At 41.8% G+C, this 11,501-nt stretch overlaps 2 protein-coding genes across 3 annotated transcripts in view; one reads left to right on the top strand and one right to left on the bottom strand.

The window, feature by feature from the left end:
- Positions 1-11,501, bottom strand: part of rnf213b (ring finger protein 213b) — a 528,456-nt gene that overhangs the window by 181,853 nt on the left and 335,102 nt on the right. The window lies entirely within an intron of this gene.
- LOC126399429 (neoverrucotoxin subunit alpha-like) overlaps positions 10,273-11,501 on the top strand; it is a 9,843-nt gene continuing 8,614 nt past the window's right edge. Inside the window, exon 1 of the mRNA XM_050059376.1 lies at positions 10,273-10,320. The gene's annotated coding sequence lies outside the window, so the exon portion shown is untranslated. The remainder of the gene's footprint in view (positions 10,321-11,501) is intronic.

Below are 11,501 nucleotides of genomic sequence, written 5' to 3' on the forward strand. Positions count from 1 at the left end.
TTAAATGGCGCTGACCCAGTGAGTCTCATGACATCTGTGGCAAAAATGTATGTCTGTGTTTGTCACTCTTAAATCTCATTCTGTCAAAATATCCCCTTTTGACATTCCTTTACACCTGGCATCAACATGCGTTCTTTGTGATCGGATTGCAATCGGATAGCGCTTGACCACATACATTTACACCTGGTATTAACACGCGTCTCTTGTGTCCACATCCAGATCCGTTTGCTATCTGATCACGCTCCGTCCCGCTGACGTCACATCCTCTTCTTCTTCTGCAGTCATTTCCAGCAGCAGACTGCAACGTCATATCCTGTGCGCCGCAATAAAAACAACAGCAACAAACAGATGTTATCGTATGGACTCATCCTTGTTTTTCGAAGCAGGTGAAGAAACCATCTTCGACAAGTGGCATACCGACGAAAGCAGAGGAGACAGTGGTGTTTAGCCGCCGCTTTTGTGATAGCTGTGCTCTTGTTGTTGTCTCAGTCTCCCTCTCTGCCCCAGCGTCTCCTGTCAAAAACCCATCAAGTCAACACTCAAGTCAACGATGAGCTCTTTATTCCTTAATTCTGCAGTACATCATGCTGCTAACACTTGTTTTATTTAAATAAGATGAGGATGAAGAACTCATTTGAGAGTACATACTCAGCTAACATGCACCCCCTTCTCTCTTGATCCTCCTTCATCGCTCTGTCTAAATACTCATTTGCTATTTGCTCATGTGTAGCGTCATGTAGCTGCAGCCTTGTGGCATCTGTGTCCAGTGGAAGCTTCTCTTGCTGCTGTTTGGATTGTAAATGTAATTATGAACTCTGTCTTTGGTGCACCTATTTTAATTTTATTTAATAGTGAATTATTAGACCATAAAATTTATTGGAGACAATATGTGTGTGTGTGTCCAGCTCTCCTGGCTAATACCACCGACAGCTTAATCAAGCTCGTGACAACGTTTAGTATCGTGCTCTGAAACCAGGGTGTGCCGTTAGTGCTCCTCTCTCTTTCCTTATCTAACCACAGCAGCATGCATGATGAAATTAATTGAATTCTACAGTCATGACAGTTTGTTAGATGGTTGTAAGTAGGCGGGCAGGGGAGTGTGTCTGCGCAATTACACTTATCAATTTTTTCTCGGCCTGTTCAACAGGGTATCGTAGACGTGAGGAGGGATGGTTCTTTCCAGTGAATAACTTCACTTCATCTTCTTTCCTCCATCAAAGCAAATTAAAAATTGAGACAAGAAACTTAATTGAATGAATGTCTGACACAAAAGCGAGAGCAACTTATTTCCAGTATTAAAAGTGAGTTTTATTACCTCTGAGGAGATCTGTGGTGAAGTGGGAAAAATGCTGTAATATAACACAAAGCTGAGATTGGTGATGTGGGTGACGTGGGCCAAGTGATTCCATGAAGAGGGAGAACGGTTTAAACCGCAGATTTCGATATTAAAGGGATAGTGCACCCAAAAATGAAAATTCAGCCATTACCTACTCACCCATATGNGCACCGCGCTCACGTGTGTGCGCACAGTACAGAGAGGCAATGTTACTGATACTATTCTTTCTCACATCTTCAACTCAAACCACCAAAATATATCATTTAATCATTACATTCATATGAGAAACATGCAGGAGACTAGTCCACTGATGGACCCTGATGATAACTGGTCGATTAGGAAAATTCTAAGTCGGGGGGGGCAGCTCTAATATTTTTCTATTTGATATTTATGTTGTTGACTGATGCAGTACTTTGCTCTTAATTGTATTTTCTGTCAGGCCCCAATCACACAGAAAGTGTTTTAGCAGCTGGAGGCGGCTTTGTATTTGTTTTTCATTAGAATGAAGCTTTTTGCTCGCTGTTCTGTTTTCTGCGCTCCAGGCACCTGACGTTTTTGCCGGAGAACTTTGAACTCCTTGAGTTAAAAAAACTGTAACTGTAACAGTAAAGCCTCCCACGTCACTTCTTCTTTTTTTTTTTTTTTTTTTTTTTTTTTTTTTAAGATTATTTTTTCTGCCTTTTTTGCCTTTAATGTATAGGACAGAGTGAAATGGGGTGAGAGAGAGAGAGAGCAGGGGGTGACATGCAGTAAATGGTTGCAAGCCAGACTCAAACCTGCGACCACTGCATCAAGGCATCGCCTCTGTACATGGGGCACTATCCACTACGCTACCGACGCACCCTCCCACGTCACTTCTAACGCCATTGCTGGCTCAATATTGTTGTTACAATTCCCGTCCCACCGGCTCTCGTTGACTTTTTTATTGTCCCGTTTCAGTTATATGATGAATAGTAAAACTAAGTCCAATCCCATGGGAATCCTACAGGAATCCCGAGACCCACAGGATTCCTGAAAACATGTCAGCCTGTAGTTGGGACCGTTTAACAGGGGGGGGGTCCATGTCATTGGTCCGACGTCCCGTTGTTCCAATATGTGATTATACTAGGCTATACTGTATTTGTGTACCATAGAGGATCAGCAAACGCAACAAAAGTAGGCTACTGGTCGAGATACAAGTGTCATAGAGAGGAGAGAATGAAACACCATAACCTCCTGTTATTAACTCTGGGGTCCGGGTTGTGTGGGGAGCTCTCCGCGGTGCTGAACGGCTCCCGGCGGGCGTATTTCTGCCTTGATGGTGCGCCGCGACCGGCTCTGGGTCAGCTGGGAAAGGCTTGAGGCGAAGCAGGCTCACGGCTTATGTGTTTGCCACTTTCTTTTTCATTTTAACCCACACCATGATCTTTTCCTGACCCTAACCAAGTGGTTTTTGTGCCTAAACCTAACCAGACCTTAACCACAGGGCATCATGATGATTTCGGAACAACAGGACTTCGGAACAATGGGTTTAATATGGTTGGAACAATGGGCAGTTCCCTTAACGGGTCAGTGTAGGCTGTTAGTGCTGCAAACTACAAAACTGTATTCAGGTATCGCTTGTGACAGATGTGGCAAATCAGCTCAGTCTGGCCACGTCAGAAAACAGAGAGATGGAGTCTGGGCTTCTCTGACATGCGTTCAGAAGTTAGTTTGTTGTAGATCTTTACAACAAGGCACTGAGAGGACGAAGCAGGCATGCCTTGTTGCAAAATCCAGATCTTTCTCAAAACGTGCCATTTTCAGTGTGTACGTTGTGAGCTCGGGGGTTGTTGTTGTTGTTTCTGGTAGTGAAGGGGATTTTAAAAATGGTACCATGCAGAAGGGCAGAAGAATGCCGGCCAAAATAACCGGCCATTGGCAGGCTTATAGCCACGGTCTATTTCTGGTGAATCAGACCAGGTAGAAAGTGGTTATGCATTGCTTAATATCCTTCATAATGACAACTATATTGATTGCTGTGCTTTGACTTGTTTGCTTTGGAAATGTAGGGCAGAGAAATTTGAAATGTGCACTCATAAACAAACCCGAAACCTTCTAAAATCTGCTGGGGTCTGTGGGATTCTGAGCAAATCAAACAGGACGTCTTGTACAGGACGCTCTCCTGAAACCTTTTCTGACACAGTACACATGGAAGGAGAGAGGCAGGCAGGCAGGCAGGCGAGTAAATCCAATGATAGACTGAAAGAGAGCTCAATAGATGGACAGTTTGGGAGGCACACAACAGTGAGAAAAAGATCGAACAGCATACACAAGATTTCTCAGCTGAGCCTTGGAGGAGCAATCCTCAGCAGTGTTGCCTGGCATCTCATCTTATTGTGTGGACTCCTTTCTCACACCTCCAGACAGCTATTTCTTCTTCTCTCCTCCACCGCTGCTCCTCCACCCTCTCCTCTCACATGATGGATCGTGTTCCCTGCCAGCGCTGAATCACGGCTCTCTGCAGCTTTAGGACATTTAAAGTTATTTGTGGGTAAAAATCACATCCAGGGGCCAGTGATAGCAGTTATTTGTTTGTTTATTCCTTTGTTTACTGTCTTTGTTCACTTTGTTTATTCACTTTTTTCCTCCTCCCTTGTCAAGAATGTTTGTTTTGCCCTTTTATTTAATGCGTCTCGACCGAGGAGGCCTGTGAGCAAAGTCAGGGTCCCTTCGCTTTGGTACAAATCAGGGAATGAGTTATTTCACCACTCTCACCCATTGGCTAGGTCAAGTCTCACACACAGACGTCTGAAAAACAATAATCTATTCATCAAAACCTCCTTGAAGGAGTCATTTCCTTCACTTTTGAGGGCTTGGGTGTGGAAACGCATCAGCAAACTCATCCTTAACCTGTGTCTGCAGAGCACCACATTGTTGCCTCAGTGCTGTGAGGTACAGATGGACGTATATGGAGTCCTCTCGCACCGCTGCACCGACTGTGAGAGTTTCCAAAATGTTGAAATAGTCCTTTAAAAATTTTTTGTAAAGCTATTTTTTTTAATTCTATATTTTTATCTAAATTTGGTGAGCTATTTCAGAAGCCATTTTTGAAATTAGCATTAGCTTTTCTCAGCTCTCACTTGTTAGTTAGCTGATGTTGATTTAAAAAACAAGTGGATGAAATTAAATGTGTGCATAATGTCAGAACTTTAATTCTGTCAACATAAGCTGACATTTAGCTCATTAGCCTACAGCCTGGGCCTTCAACAGGAGGTCCGTGACCCATCGGGGTCCTCACAGCTACTACAGAGGGGCCGGAAAATTATTGTTTGATTATTTTTTGAAAGTTTTTTTTTCTTCCAAAATTAAAATATGTCTGAAAATGCACATTAACATAAATACAACATATCATTTGCAAAGATTAAAAAAAAAAAAAAAAAAAGCCCATTTAATTTACAGTACACAGCAGCTGTTATCCATGGTATGTTTATACATGGCTCTTTCGGCCTCCCTACAACTGAACATAGGCCCAGTTTAATACACAACTTCATTTCATGTCTCTTTGAGGTAATTTTGTGTCTCTGGGCAAAAAAAAAAAAGTAAATTAATACAATTTTAATCTGAACATAACTTTCTCAAATTTGACAAGATGAGGAGCTCGGTGAGTGTGTGTCGCAACAATGAGGCAGCCATGTTGAATTTGATAAATTAGAGAGTCCTACTTCCTGCACTGTGCTGATGGTCCAGTAGAGGGTGTATGGAGCTACATTTGTTTCTTCATTATTCAATCAAACAGAGTAGGTTTTGCAATCAAAAAAAAGATTTGAGAGCAAAAGTATCAGTATTGCAATCAAATTTTTTTTTATTGCAAGTAAAAAATGATTGATTAAAAAATGCAAATCCTAAAGTTTTGTTTGCGAGTCATTTTTTTCCATTTGCAAGTCAAAAAGTTTTGCAAGTAAAAAGTTGAACCTGGTGGGCGGGGCCTAAACTGAAAGCTGTAAGACACGTCTCTATTGGCCAGTCTCAATCGGAATGACAGCTTGCAATGCATTTTATTTTCTTCTTCTCTTGGTTGGCGGATTGCAAACAATTTAAAGGTGCATACCGCCACCTTCTGTACAAGAGTGTGCAACACCATGTCATTTAGCCTGTTTCATAAATTCTACTCATCAGCCTAGTACGCTTGCAAAGCAACATGGGAGTTCTGTAGTTCACAGGGAATTCAGTGCGGGAGCTGTGACGGGCTCCAGTTTCCAAAAAAATTCGTCCACACAAGTGTGAATATGATATCCACACGAAACCGCAAAACCTGCATGTAACACACATGCCAAAGCAGTAGGTGGCAATGTAACTTCTAATGGAAAGGCCATTTTAACCAATCAGAAGTCAGAGTCAATACTGGAATAGGGAAGTGCGGAAAATAAAAAAAAACCCAACCCACAAAAATAGCGCGACCTAATTCAACAGCAGAGGCGCCTGAACGACCAATTATCCAGACGATCCAGAACCTCCATTGGCAGGCCCGTCGCTGCTTTCGTGGTAGTGTAGTTGGGGTAGCTAGCAACAGGAGCAGCCTCCTTCGTTGGTCGTTAGGTCGAGCAGCTGGATATGCCATCCAAAGAGAGCAGATAGCACGCTCCAGATAAAGTTAGTGTGACATATAGGATATTTATGTGTATCTGCCCACTCAATTGTGACATTATTTTATGCATATGATATCAATTTTGTATCTTTACAGATACCGTACAGATACCCCCCATTCAATTTAAAGCAGAACTGATTTGAGTAAAGGCACGAGAGCAAATCTGGGTATATAAACGGTTGGTTTGTGCTGCGTTCTTCAGTTGGCAGTTACACCTAGAGTAAAGCTACTGAAGACCAGCAAAATCATTGTTTGTTAACTCGCAAGCAAAGAGGACTGATTTATAAGCAAAATGATCACGTTTTTACTTACAAACTTGATTTTTGGTTGCAGTTCAAGAATTATGCTCTCAAAACAGTTTTATATGATTGCAACAAAAAGACACAAAAATACCTCCATAAGGGCGGGGTTGGTCAGGTAATTATTGGTGTTGTTGATGACGTCTCAGAAACTCATGTTATCAAATACAAATGAAGCTCAGTTGAAGTTCATTCAGGATGCTTCTCTCCCTCTCAGCTGAAGTCAGTTTAACAGGCTTTATTGGTAGGACATTAATATGTGTTGCAGAAACACAAAAACAATTCAAATGCAGTGAATGAAAAGTGATAACACATGTAACATTAGTCAACACAGCAAAATAGGTCAATACATTGGTGAGCAAAATACAAAACTATATGTAGAGTATGTACGTTTATGAGTATACGCATCTCATATGTGTTTACCTATAAACATGTTTTATGTTTGTGTGTGAAAACAAACAAACAAATATGATGTAGAGGAGTAAATCAAAAAAGAATACTGTGAGCTGTAAGAAGGAGATGAACTGCGGCTCTTATGTGTGTGTGTGTGTGTGTGTGTGTGTGTGTGTGTGTGTGTGTGTGTGTGTGTGTGTGATCATGGTGGAAAGACCTGTTTGTTTCAGCAGTTCCTCAGAAACTGTTAAAATGCTGGAACCATTCAAGTGTTTGTTCCACAGATATGGCGTGATCATAGGAACGCGTTCATAATTACAGCAGGTGTGTCTTCATTTCTGTGGAAAAACTTCTGCTTTAAATGAATTACAACCGTCACCACTGCATCTGTCAGGTCAGAGAAGGTGAACATGTTCAAGTCTCTGGGCAGGTCCCTGTAATATCAGTTACTGAGGAATTATAAAACACTGGAAACAATTCAAGTTTTTGTTCCCAGCAGATAATCATGGGAACTTGGTCTGCAACGGTGTTTGAGTGGGTGGAACATGTCAGGTGGTATCCACATGATGCCAGAACCAAAGGTTTTCCAGCAGAACAATGCACTGGAACAACATAATCAAAGGTTTGAATGTTTTGGCTGATCCAAGTGGATTTGTCAACATTTCTGTGGAAACATTTATGATGTGTTGAAACAGTAAAGGCCAAAACACACTGGCGGTGTACGACGTGCGTCGACATGCTTCCCAGCCTAGCGGACTGGAGTGTGCAATAGAAATCCGGTTGACGCCCCGCAGCGCGACGCTTTTTGTGTGTGTTGAAACAGTAACACTGCACCTGTAAGGTCAGAGGAGGTGAACACTGTGGGTTTCATCAGGTGGATATTTTGTTCCTGTATGAAGAAATCACACTTTAAACAGCACATAATGTCACATCACTCCCATCCTTTCATTTCTGTCATGGTTTATTTATTTGTTGAATTCATTCTTCATTCAACAAGAGAATGGGAAAGTTGAGGAATGGTCTAAAAACACCTGTTTGGAGCCTTCAACAGGTAAACAGGTGAATTGGTAACAGATTAAAGTATCATGATTGGGTATTAAGGAGCATCCTGGAAACACTCAGTACCTGACCCAAAGTGGTGTGACCAGTCCATCATGGACATCGTATGCTCCGGGACCATCCAGCCAGCATCTGTGATGGAGTGGAGGTGCATCATGGGTATCTTCACATCTGTGAAGGCTCCATGAATGCTGAAAGTGACATACAGGTTTTGGGGCAACATATGCTGCCATCCAGACGACGTCTTTTTCAGGGACGTCCCTGCTTATTCCAGCGAGCCAGTGAGACACATTGTGCACGTGTTCCAACAGCGTGGCTTCGTAGTGACAGAGTGCAGGTACCAGACTGACCTGCCTGCAGTCCACACCTGTCTCCCACTGAGCATGAGTGGAACATGATGAAGCACAAAATACGACAACATCAACCCCGGACTGTTGAGACACTGAAGGCGTAGCTCAAGTCAAAAGTCAAGTCAAAGATTTTATTCACCATTTGTGCACAAACCAGACAGTCTAAGCACATAGGAATTCTTGTGCCGCCGTCATATGACGCTGCCGGTGTGTTTTGGCCTTTAGTGTCCTTGTACAATGTCCAAATGCACACCCAACTCCTGCAGCAAGACATCTTTCAGCAGTTAGAAACTATAAAAATACTGGAAACACTTCAAGTTTCTGCTCCCCCTGCAGATGAACCCAGGAACCTGTATGTATGAGTGTCAGAAATCTCAGAAATGGTCAAAAATCATACTGATGTTTTTTTTTCATCAAATATAAAGTGGAATAACATTAAATATATGGTATGAACAATATGAAATATTCTCTCATTTCTAATCTTGAACTAAATTAACTGCACAGTAAGCTGTCAGTAAAGCATATCAAGCATATGTGTTGTGTTTTATCTTGCTATATTTGTATTTATTTCCTGGGATGAAAGGAGAGCGAGCACAGAGCTGGAAAAAGGTGAGCTTGCATGTTGAGGAGCTGTAATGCCGGATGAACACAATTGCCAGGGAGAAGACCTTCAACATTTTAATGACTTCAAAATTGTCAGCGTGTTTACACCAAAACACAAGTGAGTCACATCTAGGGTGGGTGAAATCTGTCTGCCGACGGTAAGAGGAGTCATGAAACCATAAACGAGCGTCCAGTAATGTAAAGCTGGTGAGGTGAGCGACAGCTGAGACGGTCTTCAGACGCCAACAGTATCCATGACAACATACTGTCACCTGGACCTTTGTTCCGAAGTAAATGCACAGATGTACCCTGTAGTTGTATAGGCTACCTGCTGAAAATATAAAGGAACAATGTAGATTGACTGTTTGTTTGTAATTTTTGAAATAAAATCACATCTGATTTATTACTTGCTGCAGAAGTCTTCCCTCCATCTTCCCTCTGATTTTTCAGTTTTATTGTCATACTGTACCCTGTAATAATAGAGTAAGTACCCTGTAATTAAAAATACCTACTGTATAAGTTCTCTGTAAATTCCCCCCAAACGTCCATATTATTGATCAGCAGGTCGCACATACCCTGTTATAATAGAATAGGTACGCAGTAGTTAAAAAAAACCCTATAACATAAATTCTCTGTAAATTCATGAATTGTTAGCCCCTTACTCCATAACTTAACATCTTGTTCCCCTGTACCTACATATATGTATTGGTACACACTACACTGGTACACCGTTAGTACAACAGGTTACACCCTAACTACCCGATAGTTACGGTGTAAATTGCGGGCTGTAATCTAAAGCGTTACCTTCCTTTTTTTATATTTTGTAAAAAAACAAGTAAATTTATTATCTTCGCATCACAACCTTTACCAGAACACAGTTCAACCATTTGGTTGAGTGTGGCTTTAAACAGTGAAAAATCATACTTTTGATTGTTTTTAAATGTCTAACAGGATGTGATAAGTGATGACATTTTATATCCAAAAGGTCAAAGGTCGGTTTGACTGTGACATCATCATGTTTTAACGTCATATCTCAGGAGCAGAAGGGGAGACATTTGGTCAGATACTGAATTGGTGACTCTAATCTTGAAACTGTGCTGATCGTATAGATCTTCTGTGCTGCCAGGTTGAAGCGAATCTTGAAACTGTGCTGATCGTATAGATCTTCTGTGCTGCCAGGTTGAAGCGTCCATGTTTTCACTGACACGGACCTGTTTGTACCCAGTGGTTCAGTAGTTCAGGCTGTAGACAGCAAGTTTGTTGAAGGATGTATTTTCTTTTCCTTTGTATTTAAGGAATTATAAAACACATGGATTATTTGGATTCACATTTTTATTTTAATGAATGTTGTGTTGTTTTGGGATGCCTGGGTTGCAGTCTCAGAACAGTTAAATATGTGTCCCCTAAAGTCTGTCAGACGCGAGTTAAGGAAGCACTCTGCCTGTTGCCTGTCTCATTATCTCCCTGTTCTACTGGCCTCAGGTCAGGGCCCTGTCACATTGACAAATGGTTGTTGTCAGGCGTGTTGAGGTGTGTCATGGGAGGAGTCAATAGAAGAGAGTATCTTACAGTATATATGTCACCTTTCAACATCACAGATCATCAGACTGGAAGCTCCAGCTGGAAGTCAACAAGACTCTCACACAACTCAGCTGATCTGCACAACTTCACCAGGTGAGGACAAACTGGGGGGCAGAGACAGAGGGAGACAAAGACAGATGTGTATTTAGACTTTAACTGAACTGTGGTGCAGTAGTTAGCATTGTCACCTCACAGCAAGAGGGTTCCTCATTCGAACCCGGGGTGGGGGAGCCCTTTTGTGCGGCAAATAGTCCAGAAAGGGCGGGGAAAGTACACTGAATTCAGAGGTTGTAAGTAGTTTTGAACAGTGTGTTGTGAGGGTTTTCTTGAAGGTGGAGTGAGGAGGAGTCTCTGATGTGTTTAGGGAGTGAGTTCCAGAAGGTGGGAGCAGCAATGGAAAAGGAACTATGTAAAAAGTATTTGATGTGTTGGTCAAAGGCAGTGTTGGGAATGTTACTTTAAAAAAGTAATTAGTTATAGTTACGACTTACTTTCAGTGTTGCCAAGTCCGCTTATTATAAGCGACTTTGGGCTTGTTTTTCTGTAAAGTCGCTTACAAATATTGGTAGTCGCGGGTCACGTTTTTTTGGGCTTATCTCTAAAGCGTAGTTGCTTATTTGGGCTTGTTCCCAGCTCCATAATAAGTTGTCAAGCAGATATTTTTGATATGTTATTTAAACGTAGGATAGTTTGTCTTGCCTGTTCCCTCTGTCCCTCCCCTTTCCCCATACACACAGGAGACAGCAGAGTTTTTCCCACCCGCATCCTGCTTCTAATTGGCTCTGAACCTGATGGCAAGGAGTACCAGCCAATCAGAGGCAGAGCAGGGTAATGTGTTTTTTTTCTAGTTAGGAAAGCATCAGTCCTGTAACTAAAAGAAAAAAGTTAGATGAGTGCGTTAAAAGCAATAATAAATAAAGAATTTGTGAATTCAGGATGATATTTATTTGTGTGTGCAAATTTTAATTATCACAGGTTTACTGTGTATATAATGTACTTGGTACATCAGTCTATATTCGATATCCCATCTGTTTTCTAATGTTAAATAATGTTAAAAGGTGGTTTAACTCCCTCTTGTATTCATTGTCCTGAAGCTCAGGGGGGAGAAAAATAAACTGTGTACCGTGGGTACAGTTTTGCAAAACTGCGCAGTTTACTAATCTTCCTGCCATTCTCTTTCTCTCCCCCTCTCTTCCTGCCATTCTCTTTCTCTCCCCCTCTCTTCCTCCCACCCTCTTTCTCTCCCCCTCTCTTCCTCCCACCCTCTTTCTCTC

Source organism: Epinephelus moara, chromosome 13, assembly GCF_006386435.1.
Source record: "Epinephelus moara isolate mb chromosome 13, YSFRI_EMoa_1.0, whole genome shotgun sequence".
Lineage (NCBI taxonomy): Eukaryota > Metazoa > Chordata > Actinopteri > Perciformes > Serranidae > Epinephelus > Epinephelus moara.